The sequence below is a fragment of the Oryx dammah genome, unplaced genomic scaffold, assembly GCF_014754425.2.
Source record: "Oryx dammah isolate SB20612 unplaced genomic scaffold, SCBI_Odam_1.1 HiC_scaffold_29, whole genome shotgun sequence".
Lineage (NCBI taxonomy): Eukaryota > Metazoa > Chordata > Mammalia > Artiodactyla > Bovidae > Oryx > Oryx dammah.
Genome location: NW_024070213.1, coordinates 107,651,282 through 107,670,470, shown reverse-complemented (window position 1 = coordinate 107,670,470; position 19,189 = coordinate 107,651,282).

Sequence of the window (19,189 nt, the reverse complement as noted above, 5' to 3'; positions counted from 1 at the left end):
AAGGAGGGGCTTCAATTGTCAGGGTATTATCAAGGCTTTACTATTCGGTGTGCAGGAACAAAATGTTAAACTCATTTTAAAATATATTGTATCAGCGATCCCAATCAAATTGGAGTTTCCTCTTAACTGTCTCTACACCTCTTCACAGATGGTGAATTTAGCAGCCAAGCTTCCTCCCAAACTCCTAAAGCTGCTTTGAGGCTGATTTGATATGAGCTGGGGCGGTGGTTGTCTCTATTCTTGTGCCGTTAACGTGCCATAGGATAAATCTTATCTTCAGATTCAGACCCTCTCAGATTTCTGGATCAGGGTAGGCTAAACTTCCACTGTCAGGCAGCTGAGGAGGCAGACTGCACTGATCAGAGTAATGCCAGAAAACATCACTATCAAGTGTACGAGCACTGAGTCACATTCTTACCTAACGTAAATCTTTCTTCCTACTTAGTACTACCTGTTTTGCCCAGGTGGCACATGGTTGTGAGCCCTCCGCGTGGGCCTGCCCAGGAATAAGGACAGGACACCGTGATTCACATGCTGTTTGACAGAGGGGAAAGTCACCCCGTTCTCCTCTTTGGTCTGTCTGCTGGGAGTGAACATGTGGATAACCCGGATTGAGTTCTGGAGAAACCCTTAAAAAAATTAAAGGCCTTCCTCGGGAATCGGTTTAAAAGGCTGAGTTTGGCTGGTACCAACCTGGGTGCGCCACTTGAAACTCCTCAATTAATGATTCATTGCTCTGTTTTCTGAGCTTTAAGGCCAAGAGGGCAGGAGGGAGGAGGTTTGGGCATTAAATAGGTTCACGTTAATATGCTTTGTAACTTCCCAGAGGATTTTCTCTTGGAGGGACTGCAGGATATAGTGGCAAGAGGATATAATGTACCTGAATTCAAACATAAAAACAGCTGAGCAATATTGGGCATGTTCTTTAAATTCTCTGAAACTCAGCTTTCTTTACTATAAAGCCAGTAATAACTGCATATATTTTAAAGTTAAGAATTGAGCATTGCTTGGTCAAGGAAAACACTCTGTAAATATAGTCTCTTTTATTAATAGGATATTGAACAGAGTCCTGGGTTTCTAAAGGTGAGGGGAGATAAGTACCAAAAAGATAAGGTACTATATACACATTATTAACTTAAAAACAATAGATCCTGAACGAACTAGGATAACACTCTGCCACATAATTTATCACTGCATCTCTTAGACCAGTTCTCTTAGTATTAACAAGCCCGGAGTCAGGAATGTTGGCTGCTATTGACGTGTGACTTTGGGAAAGTTGCTTAACTTTTGTGCCTCTGTTTACTTACATACAAAATGGGGATAATAATACTTCCTACATTGTGAGAGTGCTGTGAAAGTGCCTGAGCTCCTTAGATAACAAGTAGTATGTGAGTACAGGGTAGTTATTATTAGTCTATAAAGTGCTCTAGGAATCATGGATGAAAGCAATTATTGAGGTACAAAGCACTGTATATTATTATTGTTTATTATATCTTTTGTCTTTACCTTACCATTCTCAATATTCCCAAAGATATATTTCACAGCCAGACTGCTTCCATCATTGCATCAAAATGTTTAGCTGAGTCAGTTCTAAATTGCCATGCTTGCATGTCATCAGTCTATATGTACAGCATTCTGATGAAATAATCCTCAGAGACTCCAGGCCTGTTTTCTCACCTGCAGCACTATGGACCTTTGGGACTGGGTAATTCTTTGGGGGTGTCGTCCTGTCCATTGCAGGATGTTTAGCAGCATCCTTGGCTTCTGTCCTCTTCCCAGGAGTTGCCACCACCCCCAGCTGTGACTTTGTCGAGTATTTCCTATATGTCAGTCCCAAACTTTCTTCCTCACAATGCAGTTAATCATATCAGATGATCTGTTGGTTCTTGTTTTCTTGGAGGGATCTCTCCTGGAGCTCTCCACCCCCTACTCTACCCTGGACTGACTTTTAAGGTTCATTGCTCTGTGCTTATCCTGGGATTATACTTGCCTGACATCCTGGGAATCATTTCCTATACAGAACTCCTTGTTTCCTGAATTCCATATTGTCCTCTTTTCCCTTATTTTACTTGAGTACTCCTTCAGTATACTGGAGATCAGATTGCACATCTTTGGAGACTGTGTATGTTGAAAACTGTTTTTCCTTTGTCTTCACACTTGGTTAATAGTTTGGTGGGGCTTAGAACTCTAGGTTGGAAACCATTTTCCTTTATAATTTTGAGGGCATCACTGTATTTTCTTCTAGTTTCCAGAGTTACAGTTGCCAGAAAATCAATGGCATTCAGATTCCTTTGTCTTTTCTCTCCAAAGTTTTGGAACTTCTAACCCATCTTCTTAATTATCTTAAAGGTTTGCCATGGTTTATCTTTTTTCATTATATGTTAGGCACTCAGTGGGCCTAAATCCACTCTAAATCCACCCTCTGGCCTTCAGCTGGGAGATTTCCTTTTCTTATATCTTTGGTAATTCTTCCCTTCCATTTCCTCTATTCTCTTTCTGGAACCCCTGCTAAATAGATGTTGAATTTCTAAGTGTTCCCTAGTAACTATTTGTCTTTTCTAGTTTCTGTTTGGCATGTTATTATGTTTTCAGGGCTATTTTGTCTCTTATTTGCCAGACTTTCTATTGAATTTTCTGTTTCTACCACCATTTTTTCTGTGATCTGTTTCTTAGTCTCTAAATGTTCTTCTTCCATATTATCCTGTTCTTGTATCACATTCATTATCTTTTCTCTTTCTAAGGAAATTCCTTTAACTTTTCTTCTGCTGGTCCTGCACTGCGTCTCTTACCTATATGTTCCCTTTCATCTTCTTGATTATTTCAGTCTTCATTTTTCATTTTCCTGTTTTCACCTTATCAATCTGCTATTCATTCATATTTTATTTATTTACTGGCCACTCTGCGTGGCCTGCAGGACCTTAATTTCCTGACCAGGAATCAAATCTGTGCCCCCTGTAGTGGAAGGGCAGAGTCTTAATCTCTGGACCACCAGGAAAGTCCCTGTTCATTCATATTTTAGGCTGACGCATTGAAAAGTTGACTGGATGCTCTTCTCAAAAGGCAGAATTTGTTGACTGATGGTCCCCATTCCGGGAGCTGGTACTTGGACCCAGGTGTTTTGTGGAGGCATGTGTCAATTGTCAGCATCTTTGGTGTTTCCTCCTGGCCACATCAGTTTCCCAGAAAGAAACTGTTTCTGTCTGTGACACTGGTTGTCAACTGTTTCAAGTGCCAAGAGAAAGGACTGCGGGAGTCTCAAAAGTCAATATGCAGATTTCACGCAGTCCCTACGTTGAATGCCTGTTGTGTTCAAGTTCCCTACATTTGTAATTCCGACAGCTCCAGCACATGACCTTGCAGTCCTCTACCAATATCAGGAGAGACAGCCTCCTTGTTATTAGGCCTTACAGCGAGGACTTGAGAATCTAATTGTCCTTTACGTAGATTTTTAGCCAATCCTTTTTTTTTTTCATTCCCATTCTTTCTTCCCTTTCTGAAGTATATGCTGCTGCCCCTAATTTCTGAGCTTTCTTCTTTAGGACATAAAGGAATCCTTGCTGACTTTGTCTCTTGAAGGTGGTTAGAATTCACCTTTTTCTTCTCTGCTAACGTCTGTTTTCCATCTTCCATCTTCCAAAATCTTGCTCTCATTTCCCATCCTCTTGGTTGTTACTGGTTTATCACTTTACTTTCATTTTAGTGAAGTTACTTGAGGGAGTAGTAATGATAAGTGTGTTCAGTCTGTTACGTTTAACAGGTCTAATGTATGCAATTTGCAGATTTCTAGATACTTTCACATCTGATCTGTGATGAGGCTAAACAAGTAGAGACCTCTGCCTCTTATTCTCACCCTGACTGAAGTACATCTTAAGTCCCTACTGAGTGACAGTATTGGGAAGAGCTCTATGAAATGTACTGTTTTCTGGAGGCTCTTTATGAAAATTGCATCACATAATGTTCCCAGGAAAAAATGTCTGACATTAATACTAAGAATAGTTGAATTTCCCTTTGTTACATTTTTAACCGTAGTAAAACTGTGTTTTATAGCTAGAAAATATTCCCTTTTTCCATTGACTGCTGTTAAACCTTAGGCAAGATTTATGGCCTATTTGGGGAAGATCTAGATTTTGTTGTGTCTGAAGCTTATAAAACTTAGGGCACCTTTTTTAAGAAAAAAAAAAGATTAAAAAAGTAAATGTTTAGAATGAACAATTTTTAAAATTATAAATTTTAACGAATTGAAAAGTGACATAAACATCACAAAAATCCAGGAAAACAACCTAAATTATTCACTAGTTTATTCTCAGACATATTTCTAAAATCCTGTTTATCTACATTTTTATGATTGATTATGAGTTAATGCATAAAATATCTGGCTTCATACATGTATCCTCTATTTGTAGTACACAAATACATAGATTTGTGCACCATAAATGCTGGAGCTCTGATAAATTCTATTTGTACTATTTGCATCAAAAAATAAAATAATATATCATTTCACACCTTGAATTATGGAATATATTACTAATAGAAGAGAACTTCTGTTTTGACTGGATGTCAGTGAAAGCAGAATCTTCTGCTAATTTTACACCCCTGATGATTAGAGCTATTTCCCACGGACTGAATTTAATGCCATCAGACTTGCCGCCTCCTACAAAGAACAACCTCCTTGCTGCTTTCATCAACCAACTTCCTAGTCACTCTGACTTATTAAGGACCTCTGCTCCTTGCTGACTATCTTTTTCTCCTACTTATGTCAGCTCTTAGTGATAATATGTACAAAGATTATCCAATATCCGGGCTTCTCAGATGCTTGAGCTCCTCACTTCCAATTTCATTCTCTCTTTACTCTTCTGTAGCTAGACATTCCCACAGTTATGTCATCAGCAGTTATGGCAGTGCACCTCCAAACTGTCAGTGTAAACATCCCATTTTTCAACCATTCTTCCTACCCCTTAATCTGGTACCCCCACTCCAGCCAATTTTTAATCTATCGATCCCGCCAGTTTTTCATTATCCGATACGCCTTTTTCTTGTCCTAACTTCCTTACTCAGCTTAGATTTTAAAGCTGGTCATTATTAGCCTCTTCTGTGCCTACACCTGCTCAGCTAAAACAAGGTTAAATTAACAATACCGTGGCATCCTTCCTATGCATGCTGCTCAGTCACTAAGTGGTGTCCGACTCTTTTGCAGTCCTGTGGACATAGTCCGCCAGGCTCCTCTGTCCATGGGATTCTCCAGGCACAAAAACTGGAGTGGGTTGCCATTTCCTACTCCAAGGGATCTTCCGAACCCACAGATCAAGTCCATGTCTCTTGCAATGGCAGGTGGATTCTTTACCACTGAGCCACCTGGGAAGCATTGCGTGATCGTAGCCTCAACCGGGGAAGCAGGCAGCACATACTGTCTGGCAGTCCTACAGTCTTAGTAAGCTTGTTCTCCTGTGCTGCAGAATGAGTAGTTCACATCAGTCCCTTAAAGCCTCCAAAACCTCCTCAACCCACCCTTGCTCTCAGTCGATGATCTTGCCTTCCCATTCATTGACTAAAGTAGGACCTACTAAGTAGGACCTTGCTAAGAGACCTCTACCCACCATCTGGATCTACTCCATGCCTCCTTACTTTTAGATGAAGTTCTCAGCTCCTTTCAAAGGCAGTTCGCCATCTGTATCTTTCCCCTTTCTAGGGCTTCGCTTCTGCAATTAAAGTGTCCTGTCATGCATAATCAATTTCTTCTTTTAAATAATTCCCTTCAACATACAAATGCGCTCTATATTAATCCCCTCTGTATCTGTTTTCTACTTACTGCTATAACAAGCTTCCACAGACTTGACATCTTCAACAACATGATTTTATCATCTTACAGTTCTATAGATGCCGTACAGGGATTGGGTCTTTCTGAGTTAAAATGAAGGAACCGGCAGTGCTGCATTCCTTTCTGGATGCTCTCTGGAAGAATCCATCTCCTTGCCCCTTCCAGCCTCTAGAGGCCACCCACATTCCTTGGCGCTTGGTCATCTTCAAAGCAAGCAATGACCCTTCTCTCTATGCCTGCCTTCCACCGTCACATCTCCCCATGACTCTCTTCTGCCTCCCTTTTCCACTTGTAAGGATCCTTGAGACTATATTGGGACCACCTGGATAATCTATTTTAAAATCAGTTGACTAGCAATCTTAACTCCATCTTCAACATCAAATCTCTTTTTGCCATATAATTTTTTAATATATTCACAACTTCTGGGGATTAGGGCCTAGAATTCTTGGTGGTCATTGTTTTTCCTACTGTCCCTCTTAAAGAAAAAACTTTCATTGACTCTAGAATCTAATCTGGCCACTGTCCTTTTTCTCTGTTCATGTTCACACTCAAAAGTCTTGGAAGAGTCATCTTCTTTCCCTGTTGCAGTCTGTGGGACTGGGCCATTAACCTATGGGCTCTGTGCAGACTGGCTAGTTAGTGTTATAACTGAACTACAGGGCATCCAGTTGGTGTCCAGAGAGTGGGAGAACTGGTTAGTGTGGGAAACCCCTGCACACATATGGAGTCAGATGTGTTCAAAGAAAGGAACACAGCGTTTCCTCTCTTACCTGGTCAAGATGAAAATGGGATTTCCCGACCACCTAGCAGTTGCACGCTTAGGCATGTGCCCTACAGAGACGAGGACACGAGCAGAGGGACACATGGATGTACGTGTTCACTGCAGTGCTAATTATAACAGTGAGAAAACGGAAAAGTTACTTGCAGTTAGCAGGGAAGTAGACATAGAAATTATAGTTTAGTAGCACAATGGAACATTTATATCATTTCAGAAGCATCATCTCAAACTAGTTTCAAATGGATATGTAGGGGATCCCCTGGCACTCCAGTGCTTCCAGCCGCTAGGATTCCACTTTCACTGCCCAATGCCTGGGCAGGAAACTAAGATCACCCAAGCAGTGCAGTGCAGCAAAAAAGGAGGAGGAGGAGGAGATGTACAGTATGACACTAGTCACATAAATTTCCATACTGTTGACAGATGCATACTTTTGTAACATAAATGCAAATATACCATATTCAGCTTATTAGTTATTAATGCTTCTGAAGACAGATGGAAGGAAAAGCTATAGGAGCTGTAATGTTACTGTCACGTATGTTTTATTTCTTTAAAAAGGAAACAGATCTAAGAAAACTGTGCATCAACATTTGTTAAATCTCAGTGTAGAGGCTACCTAGATTATTTGTTATATCATTTTCTGGACTTTTGTATATTTGAAATATGCTGGAATTTAAAGTAATTTTTAAAGGAAAAAATGCTTGAACTTGTGTCGTATAAAGTTTCATGCAAAAAGTTTTGGTTTTAAAAGTCTGAAATTTTAACAAAATTGAACTTGGCTTCCCTGGTGGCTTAGAGGCTAAAGCGTCTGCCTGCAATGTGGGAGACCTGGGTTCGATCCCTGAGTCAGGAAGATCCCCTAGCGAAGGAAATGGCAACCCACTCCAGTATTCTTGCCTGGAGAATCCCATGGACAGAGGAGCTGGGTGGGCTACAGTCCACCAGGTCGTAAAGAGTCGGACACAACTGAGCGACTTCACTTTTCACTTTCTTTGACATGTCTTAGGATGACCTTAAAATGTCCCCTTTTTTGCCAAGCAAAAGAAGACATCAAATTCTAGAAACTTTAATGAAGCTATGGACCCTAGAAATATTTGAAATGGTTTCTGGCTTAAAGCAAAAGAAGAAAACTGAAGTCATGCCAATATCAAAAGTCATATTTCTGTTTAGAATGGTGGATCTTTCTTCTAATATCTGGAAACAGATCCTTCAACTGGCTCCTAAACCACTTTGAAACCACCGATGCCTCTCATTTTAACCAGATCTTCCATTCTTGTTCTTTTTTTTCATACACTGGTGTCAGTGAACACATATTCCAGTTTTTCTGACCCCCTTTTGGAGACTTGGCAAGCCCTTGTCATTTTCCAAATGGTAAGAAAATGTCTTTGTCCTGGAAAACTTTATGTGACTGGAATACTTTGGTTTCTGGGTACCGATGGAGCACCTCAGCTCAGTAACACTCCTGGTCGGTCTTCTTTGCTAAAGACACCCCTTGCACTATCACGACTCATTGCTCTCAGCATCAACAGGAATTGGGCTGTGCCAGCAATGAGTCTTTGCTGCTGTGAAGGTCTTTCACAGAGCCTGGTCCTTATGTCAGCCTTTTCAAGAAATTTTAACTAGGAAAGAGATCAGAAAAGGAAACTTTTCTCTATTATACTTAGTCCACTGACTTTCCAAAGAGTAAATTGTAAAGTATGTGATTGAACTTCATGCATAAGTTGTAGATGTGCTCCATAGAGACAGAGAAGAAGAGAGAGAAACAACTTAACTGAGAGGTATGCTTTCCTAGTTTTGTTACAGCATAGGTATGTTTGACCATGACACTAAATAAATCTTTTGATCCAGGGTCCTGCATAGAGCATTATGGATGCTGCCAAAAGAAACCCCACCAACTCTGACAGCTCAGCTGTCATGTGAGTAAGTAAGGACAGAAAGACAGAAAGCAAACAACAGTGTGAACTTTCCAGTGAAGAGGACGGACTTCCTGTGGTTTGAAGCTCAAAGTCTTGTTAGTTTCTCTGCAAGTAGAAATCTTCAGTACCCCAAAATACCATAAAATTCTTTTGAATGTTACTTTTACTTAGATCACTTTAAAATTAAAACATGAATGCATCATCCTTTTTGGCCCATAGAAAGCTTCAATAATGTATACCTCACCCAAGATGGTTCCATTGATTCACAGTGGTGATGAGGAGTCATGAATTTGAATCAGTCTTGGAGTAAGCCACTCTTTTCAGAGCTTTTTGCCATTAAAAGGACTTCCCTGGTGGCTCAGACGGTAAAGCATCTGTCTACAGTGCGGGAGACCTGGGTTCGATCCCTGGGTCGGGAAAATCCGCTGGCGAAGGAAATGGCAATCCACTCCAGTACTATTGCCTGGAAAATTCCATGGACAGAGGAGCCTGGTAGGCTACAGTCCATGGGGTCACAAAGAGTTGGACACGACTGAGCGACTTCACTTCACGTGCCATTAAAAGAAACTGAAAATAAATGGATGACATAGATGACAGAACATGACTTCTTTTTCAGGTCAAAGGAGCCTTTCACTGGAATTTACTATTGAGTAAAGCTAAGATTGCCTTTTATTTTGCAGATGCCTAGGTTTAACTTAAGGAAGATAACATTTTGCATTATAATGCTTATAGTAATTATTTATTGCTTACTACAAGCTAAGCACCAGGCTATTAATTCATATACAGTGTCTAATTTAACCCTTTAAATATTAAATATTACATCCCTTTCACAGATCAGAGAATTGAGGCATTAGAGATTAAGTAACTTACCAGTATCACACAGCTAACACATGATAAAACCAAGTATTCAGCATGGATCTATCTGATTCCACAGTCCATCCTTATATGTCAAAGGAATTAATTTTCAATAAAATAACTTGACCAGTTTGATTTCTGGGCATTTTTCTATGAAAGATTTCTTTTGATTTTATCAAAATATTAGGGCTTCATACTCAGTGAGTTTTAGGGCTAAGAACAAGTGGACCAGACAAACCACGTTTCGGGAGGCCCCTGCACAGCCCCTCCCACCGCCGTCCTTGCATCGTGGGTCTGGCAGGCAGCGGGTACTCTCCATATAAATATTTGTCAGATGGCACACTGGCAGGATGGCTGTCCTAAGGCTGCCCTGGAAGTCAGCTGCCTGTCTCCCAGAGCTTTACTTGGGAGGTGGAGACAGTTTGGGGTGGGGACGTATTCCTTGATGTTTATGCCATAGCCTTTGATCCTCCAGCTTTGCAGATTCAGAACTCTGATTTTGTCAGCATTTAAAGAACTTATTAATGTCTCAGGGACACAGTCACATTAACGTAGCTCACTTGCCTGGACTACATTTTCTAAGAGCCAAATAACTCAATTTATAATGAAAAATGTGAAGGTCAGAAATCCAGGAATGTTAAGGTCATTGTGAACAGTGTGTATTCAAGAAGACAGACCTACATGGGAGTGAAAGCCAGCCTGGAAGCTTACTTGATAAGTATGGAAAAATGAACAGGAGGGGTTAATTAGAGGAATTTGGTGTTTACTGGCCTCTGCTAAGAGAGCCTGAGACATTTATCTCCACAAATAAGGAGAGTCCTGCCAAACTGAAGACAACGGAATGGCTCTCCCCAGGACCTTTGCATTCCTAGTCTTGTTTGCTAAAGGGGCTGCTAACCCTGCGTCTGAGGGACACATTCTTCCTTTGCATATGCTAATGACTTTAATCTGGTTACAGTCCCGTTTTATTGGTCAGGCCTCTTTCAGGTGAATTTGCATATCATTGCAAAATCTATTTAATGACTTTTTTAAAAAGCTTAATTCCCCTAAGGCAATTTTATTGGTGGGCATTCTACTATAACTTTAGTGTACTCGTTATGAGTATTTTCTAAGGCTACTCAATAGATCTTGCAGTAGAAATTGCTCCTCCTGATTTTAATGTCAGTATATAAGCTGTATGAAAAAGAAGATTATATTCAGTCATTCACTCAATATTTTGAAGGTTATACTGATACTATGCATCAGGCTTGTTCCATACAAGTTACTGTTTAAGCAATAGAGTACAAAGGCAAATGACACCTCCTGCCTTCAAGCAGCCTGCAGGTGTGTAAACACATAGGTAAACAAAGAGAGCAAAAAAGACTGAATAAAAAGACTTGTAAACAAAAAGATGATGTTTAGTTCTAAATAGAAATAAGAATGGGTTGTTACAAAACTAATAAGAACCTACTGGGACTTCTCTGGTTGTCCAGTGGTTAAGACTCTATGTTCCCAATGCAGGAGACCCAGTTCGATCCCTGGGTTTGGAAGATCCCTTGGAGAAGGGAATGGCTACTTCATTATTCTTGGATAATGAAGAATCGGACAGGACTGAGCAACTAACTCTTTCACTTTGAGGGAACTAGATCACACATGCTGCAACTAGGACCTGGTGCAGCCAAATAAACTTAAAAATGAAACAAACGAAACTAATACAGACCTACTGTATGTATACACAGGGAACTCTACTCAGTACTCTGTAATAACCTATAGTGTTAGTCACTCAGTCATGTCTGACTCTTTTCGACCCCATGGACTGCAGTCCACCAGGCTCCTTTGTCCATGGAAATCTCCAGGCAAGAATACTGGAATGGGTTGCCATTCCCCTTCTCCAGGGGATCCTCCCCACCCAGGGATTGAACTTGGGTCTCCTGCCTTGCAGGTGGATTCTTTACGATCTGAGCCACCAGGAAAGTCTTGTATGAGAAAAGAATCTAAAAGACTGGATATATGTTTATGTGTCACTTAGCTATACAGCAGAAACTAACACACCATTGTAAATCAACTATACTCTGATAAAAATTTTAAAATTGAAAATAACCAAGTTGTGTAAGCACAGAGAATGGCTTCAACAAGACTGAATGGGAAATTTTTTTTAAGTAGACAAGAGAGGAATTGTGCACTCCAGTAGATGGAACCACTTAGGCAAAAGTACAGAAATGTCAGTGCCTCCAAGGAATGGAGAAGGTGCTGCTCCTGGAAGGTTGGGAGTGGAGACAAATGTGGGCCAGAGGGGACACAGGCCCAGGAATGGGATTACTTTAGTCTACAGGGCCAAAGGCACAGGAGGCCTTTCCCACTTTCCCTCTGGAATTCTCACCCCTCTCTGCTTCTTGAGCCTCTGCCTGTTAATTCTGTCACTTTCAGAAGCATCTGCTTTCCTCAGGCGGTCCTTTAAATCAGCAATTTTAAAAAATAATTTTTTTTTTTTACTACATAATGCATGTGTGTGGTAATATTCAAAAACTGTAAAGGCAATGTGTGACAAATCAAGTTCCCTGTGACTTATGATGACCGGCCACAAAGTTCGCAGGGACTACCTCTGGTAACAGCTTCCTGCATACCCTTCCTGAACGTCTCGGCAGAGGTGAGTATATGCACATGTACATACACAGATGGGCTTCCCTAGTGGTTCAGACGGTAAAGAATCGGCCTGCAGTGCACAAGACCCAGGTTCAATCCCTGGGTCTGGAAGACCCCCTGGAGAAGGGAATGGCTACCCACTCCAGCATTCCTGCCTGGAGAATTCCATGAACAGGGGAGCCTGACGGGCGACAGTCCATGGGCTTGCAAAAAGTCAGACATGACTGAGTGACTCAGCACACATACACAAAAGCGTGTGTGTGTGTGTGTGTGTGTGTATAAATATACAAACTACTATTAAGGAATAAACTACTACTGCATCTTGCTTTCTTGGCTTTGGAGATTTTTCCATTTTTATTTATTCTTTTATTCATTCATTTGACAAGTCTTTATGGAGTATCTACCATAGGCAGTGTGGTCACTGATTACTCTTTGTTTCATTTTTTTTTTCCTTTCCTCCCAGAGTACAAAAAAAATTTTATTGGAGTGTATTTCATTTACAGTGCTATGTTACTTTCTGCTGTAAAGCAAAGTATATCACTTAGACATATATCTACTTTTTTTAGACTTTTTTCTCATAGAGGTCCAGAGATTGATTTTGCCTGGTTTCATATTTCACATTAAGTGGAATCATAGGGTACAATCCTTGTGCGTGGCTACTTTTGCTCAACATTATTTTTGTAAGAGTCATCCATATTACTGCATGTAGCTATAGATTATTGATTCTCATGGTTGCTTATAGTCAAGCAGTGAATATACCATGATGCATTTAGACAACTGTTGATGAACAGCTCAGTAGTTTCCAGTTTGGGCCTATTAGAAATAGTGCTGATAAGAACATTCTAGCATGTTTCACCCTTTTTTTGTTACCCCAACACTATTCTAACAATTTTATACATACAGGACTATATGAAATCAATCTCTTCAAGGATTACAGGCTCTATCCAGAGGCAAAATGCCCCCAAAGAAAATGTAACTGATTGAAGTTTCAGAGCCTTGCTCTGAAATTGCTCACTCTTTAAGGGATATACCAGGAGAGAATTAAATTGCCAAACAAAAGAATAGGAAGGGAGTATGAGATCCAAATAACCTGGTAGTACAGTAACTCATTAACCTCTAATTAGTTAAAACTTGGCCTTAATTTAGAGGGTTTTTTTTTTTCCCCAAATGTATGGAAATTTTGCCCCTGCTTGTCTTATCAACACTCAACTTTTCCTGTCTAAAAAAACTGCCTTGAGATGGTGCAAAGGCTTTCACCTCTATTTTCCACCATGCCTTAAATATAACAGATGTTTAAAAAGATCTGTTGAATAGTATTAGTGCACCTTGTGTGGTTTTATATTAGCAATATGTTGCAATGTCTATGGAACAAAAGAAGGGCTTTCAATTCAGTTCAGTTCAGTCGCTCAGTCGTGTCGGACTCTGCGACCCAATGAATCGCAGCACGCCAGGCCTCCCTGTCCATCACCAACTCCTGGAGTTCACTCAAACTCATGTCCATCAAGTCGGTGATGCCATCCAGCCATTTCATCCTCTGTCGTCCCCTTCTCCTGCCCCCAATCCTTCCCAGCATCAGAGTCTTTTCCAATGAGTCAACTCTTCGCATGAGGTGGCCATAGTATTGGAGTTTCAGCTTTAGCATCAGTCCTTCCAAAGAACACCCAGGACTGATCTTTAGAATGGACCGGTTGGATCTCCTTGCAGTCCAAGGGACTCTCAAGCATCTTCTCCAACACCACAGTTCAAAAGCATCAATTCTTCGGCACTCAGCTTTCTTCACAGTCCAACTCTCACATCCACACATGACCACTGGAAAAACCATAGTCTTGACTAGACAGGCCTTTGTTGGCAAAGTAATGTCTCTGCTTTTGAATATGATATCTAGGTTGGTCATAACTTTCCTTCCAAGGAATAAGCATCTTTTAATTTCATGGCTGCAATCACCATCTGCAGTGATTTTGGAGTCCAAAAAAAATTAAGTCTGACATTGTTTCCACTATTTCCCCATTGATTTGCCATGAAGTGATGGGACCAGATGCCATGATCTTAGTTTTCTGAATGTTGAGCTTTAAGCCAACTTTTTCACTCTCCTCTTTCACTTTCATCAAGAGGCTTTTTAGCTCCTCTTCACTTTCTGCCATAAGGGTGGTGTCATCTGCATATCTGAGGTTACTGATATTTCTCCCAGCAATCTTGATTCCAGCTGTGCATTTTCCAGCCATGCTTCTTCCATCCCAGCATTTTTCATGATGTATTCTGCATATAAGTTAAATAAGCAGGATGACAATACAGCCTTGATGTTCTCTTTTTCCTATTTGGAACCTTAGCCTAAATATGCATTAGCTTTTGAAAAAGCTAATGATGAACAGTTTCAAAATGTCATATTACTAGAAACCTTTATTTATGGATTCAGTTCAGTTCAGTTTAGTTCAGCTGCTCAGTCGTGTCTGACTCTTTGTGACCCCATGAATCGCAGCACGCCAGGCCTCCCTGTCCATCACCATCTCCTGGAGTTCACTCAGACTCACATCCCTCGAGTCCATGATGCCATCCAGCCATCTCATCCTGGGTCATCCCCTTCTCCTCCTGCCCCCAATCCCTCCCAGCATCAGAGTCTTTTCCAATGAGTCAACTCTTCGCATGAGGTGGCCAAAGTACTGGATCTTCAGCTTCAGCATCATTCCTTCCAAAGAAATCCCAGGGTTGATCTCCTTCAGAATGGACTGGTTGGATCTCCTTGCAGTTCAAGGGGCTCTCAAGAGTCTTCTCCAACACCACAGTTCAAAAGCATCAATTCTTCAGTGCTCAGCCTTCCTCACAGTCCAACTCTCACATCCATACATGACCACAGGAAAAACCATAGCCTTGACTAGACGGACCTTAGTTGGCAAAGTAATGTCTCTGCTTTTGAATATACTATCTAGGTTGGTCATAACTTTCCTTCCAAGGAGTAAGCGTCTTTTAATTTCATGGCTGCAGTCACCATCTGCAGTGATTTTGGAGCCCCCAAAAAATAAAGTTATGGATTACTAACAACTGGATTTGTACTGAATCTTTATCAATTATTATGGTTAAAATTAATTCTAACTTTTGCTATTCTATTTTTCATCTTCCTTTTAAAATACCCAAAAGGCACTGTAACCCTCTAAATCTGTTACTCATTAACGGCATGCATGTTGAGGTAAGGACATTTCTGAAGCCCCAAATTGCTGACTTTAAGAGGTTTTAGTCTCTTTGATTTTTTTCAAGTTTGCAGTGGTGGGAGGAAAGAGTTGAATAATTTAAGCACTGCTCTACATGTGATAAGATGAATCTAGGACAATTTTAATAGCCTGGAAAAGGTTTGTCAAAACAACCCCTTTGGCTTCATTCTCCAAACTCTCTTTAGAAGATCTGATTGATTCAACTGTCACAATATAGTATCACTTTCCAGCATGGATTCAGTGTTACCTCAGGTTCTTAGCTAACCTGTGGATCAGCAGCTTCTAAGCATTTTGGCCACAATCTATAGTAATAGATATATTTTACACTGTGAAATTATAGTATAAGTTTAAACTATAATTATATATATATTTTTTGAATAATAGTTTACTATGCATATACCAGATACCTCAAAAAGAATTCTAATACAATATACTACTAATCAAGCATCACAGTTTCTGCTTTTGCAATTTACAAATATTGGCTGAATTTTAATACTTGAGGGAATGCTTACAAACACAATATACAACAAACTGTAATATTATGCATCATCCTTAACTTTTGAAAGTTTGGGAAAACTAATATTTATAATTCCCACAGAATTAATTCATAACCCCTTAAAAAAAATTTTTTTTTTTAAAAAAAGAAGCTACCCTGTAAGCCTTTAACAATGGTAAATTGGAATGCAAACACCTGCAGGCTTTGATGAAATAAAAATAAACAGCTTATATGACCAGCACCTCATAAAACCAAAACCTCCTTTTGAAGTACAAAGTTCAATTCTTCTTGCCTTCTTAGTAAATGTTAACCTGAACTCTCCCCATCTAGAAACTGTTTTGGTTTGTTAATGTCACATAGTTTCTTAAGATGATACTTAATTGGTCTACATGTTTTATATTCTCCTATTTTTTGTTCCTAATCTAAACTATCCCCTGCCCTTCTCTATTCATTTAAAATATTGCTAGTTGTAACTTGTAACTCTGCAGTTTGAAAAATAATGCTATAGATCAGTGCTCCTCAGATTTTAATCACTTAGGGATCTTGTTAAAAGTGCAGATTCTAATTGGGTAGTTCGGTCTGAGATCCCGCATTTCTAACAAACTCACAGATGCTGAGTTTGTAGGGCACACTTTGGAGAAGAAAGCCTGAACATATTTGATATTTGTGGCCCGACCGCTGCTTTATTCTGCTGAGGCAAGGATCTTAGAATCTGATTAAATCCTTCTTTTGTTACTTTACAGTTTTACTGAGGTCAACAATTTAATCTATAATTTCAGGTTGTAGTATTAATAAGTGCAGGCTGAAGGGAAAGATGGGGTCAGCAAAGGCCACTGAATGTTTTAGGTCAGGTGTTTAGGCAACACCTAACTGGATCAGTGAGAGTTGACAAAGATTTGACTGAGGGGAGAAAATTATGAGAAGATCTGGAGGATGGACAGTCCAGGCAGAGAGACCAAAAAGGACAGGTCCTGAGGTGGGAGAAGGATGGGTGTTGTTGTAGGGTGCAGTGTGAGAGCAGATCTGACTTCAGGCGAGCGAGAGAAGGAAGAGAGCAGGTCACCGAGCTAAGAGGCCCGGACCAAACAGGACCTTGTAGGCTGAGTGAAAGTCAGATTTTATTCTAAGGGTGATGGGAAATACTGCAGAGTTTTGAGCAGGGCAATGACATGAAATTTCAGTTTTAAATGATATGTGGACGCATGGCAAATATACTTTAGAAGAACTAGAGTAGAAGTATGGAGACTGGTTATGACATTATAGTAGTTGATCCTATTGACTTCTTTCTAAAGATAGAATTGTGTCCATCTATTTTCTACAACAGCTAGCGTTTCTACTTCCCAAATCTCTTTAAATTCTTGCCCTGTTTTCCATTTTAGAAACTTATCTATTCTAGCCTGAATGACTTCCTTAACCATTAAGGTTAAACAGAAATGGTATTCCAAAATATAAACCTGATGATTATACTATTAAAATCCTTCATTGTTCTCTAGTTTGCTTCAGGATAAAGTCCAATCTTAGCATAACCTAACACACTATGGAATCTTGTCTCTGATTCCTTTTAAAGTAGGTTCGGATCCATACAAAGTAGCAAATAAAAATTTTATTCTCTCCTTCTGTAGTAGCTCCCGCTGCTCCCTTTTCTGTCTTGAAAACACCTACTTATTCTTCATAAATTAGCTGCCCACTCTCAAAGGATCTAGGTGCTTATTCCTCTGTAGCAGTTGGCTCACAGTCCCCTGCTTTAGCCTTCATCCTATTTTATAATTATTTGTACTTTGGGACTGTGAGCCCCTCACGGTCAACAACCATATTCTAGTCATTTTATGTCCTCAAAACATAGCACTGGTCCTGGCACACAAGCAGGCTCTTAGCAAACATTTGCCAAATGAATAAGTCATATTTGCCAAATGATACACAACTGAAAAAGAGCCACCCTGAATAAATAACAAGGGGGCTTCCCTGGTGGCTCAGTGGTAAAGAATCCGCCTGCCAGTGCAGGAGATCCAAGAGGCATGGGTTCAGTGCCTGGTCCGGGAAGATCTCACACGCCACGGAGCAACAAAGGCTGTGTGCCACAATTATGGAGCCTGTGCTCTGGAGCCCGGGAGCCACAGCAACTGACGCGCATGAGCCACAGAGCTTGTGTTCTGCAGCAAGAGAAGCCACTGCAAGGAGAGGCCCACACAGCAACGAAGGCCCAGCACAGCCACAAATACTAATAATGATGAAACTGAGGTGAACACCACGAGATGCGAATGTTATGAAATATCCTTCACTCTAGCTCGGAAGAGGGAACAGGTTAAAGGGAAGGACTGGTCCCTCCTCAGCCTGCACTGTACGTCCACTAGTATTGTGTAGGGCCCCAGGGTCCCGTGGAACCGTGGCACTGCTTGTGTCTACAGTGTCCCCTGAACCCGTGTTTATGAGGCCAAGTAACCTGGAGGACCACAGGACTTTGTGTGTGTGTGTCTATTTGGCTCCTCAGAAGCCTCACTTCATTTTTGAAAATTTTAAGAACATTTCTCAGTTTATGGCTGCCCCAGGTCTTCACCACTGCTCTCGGGCTTCTCTCCTTGCAGAGCCCGGGCTCTAGACTGTGGGCTCGGTCGCTGTGGCGCCCCAGCTTAGCTCCTCAGCAGCATGTGGGATCTTCCCGGACCAAGGGTTGAACCCATGTCTTCTGCATCGGCAGGAAGATTGTTAACCACCTGACCACCCGATCACAGAACTTGAAGTGCCTTATTGACAGCCACCTCCATATTCAAGAAAGGGAATCTAGATTTACAACCAAATTACTTTAACTCTCAACCACAGTTTCAAAAAAAAATCATCATGGGTAATTTGCAGTGTTAGTAACAATAAAGGAAGTGATCAATAGCTCCTGGCAGATTTTTACATATATGTAACTCTCCCCTGGAGAAGGCAATGACACCCCACTCCAGTACTCTAGCCTGAAAAATCCCATGGACAGAGGAGCCTGGTGGGCTGCAGTCCATGGGGTCGCTAAGAGTCGGACACGATTGAGCAACTTCACTTTCACTTTTTACTTTCATGCATTGGAGAAGGAAATGGCAACCCACTCCAGTGTTCTTGCCTTCGAGAATCCCAGGGACGGCAGAGCCTGGTGGGCTGCCATCTATGGAGTCGCACAGGGTCGGACACGACTGAAGCGACTTAGCCGCAGCAGCAGCAACTCTACCCTAAGCACAGATGTTGGAAACCAGAAAATTCCAAAGAAAACTTGATAGCTAAATATATAAGCAGTCCTTTAAATTCTTGTAGGCCAAGTTGATGATTTTCCCCCATGTTTTATCTTTCTACACCCCAGGGCCTCTTAGAGTGCCAGCACCTACGGGTACTAAGTGTGGGTACTTAGTTCATGTTGATTGAAAAGTGTCGAAAGGAGACTCTTACTTTGAAAATTTTTTCTAACTTCATTTTTATCTTTCAAACCCAGACAAATAACAAGGAAAACCATGCTCGATATTTTTTAAACCACTAACA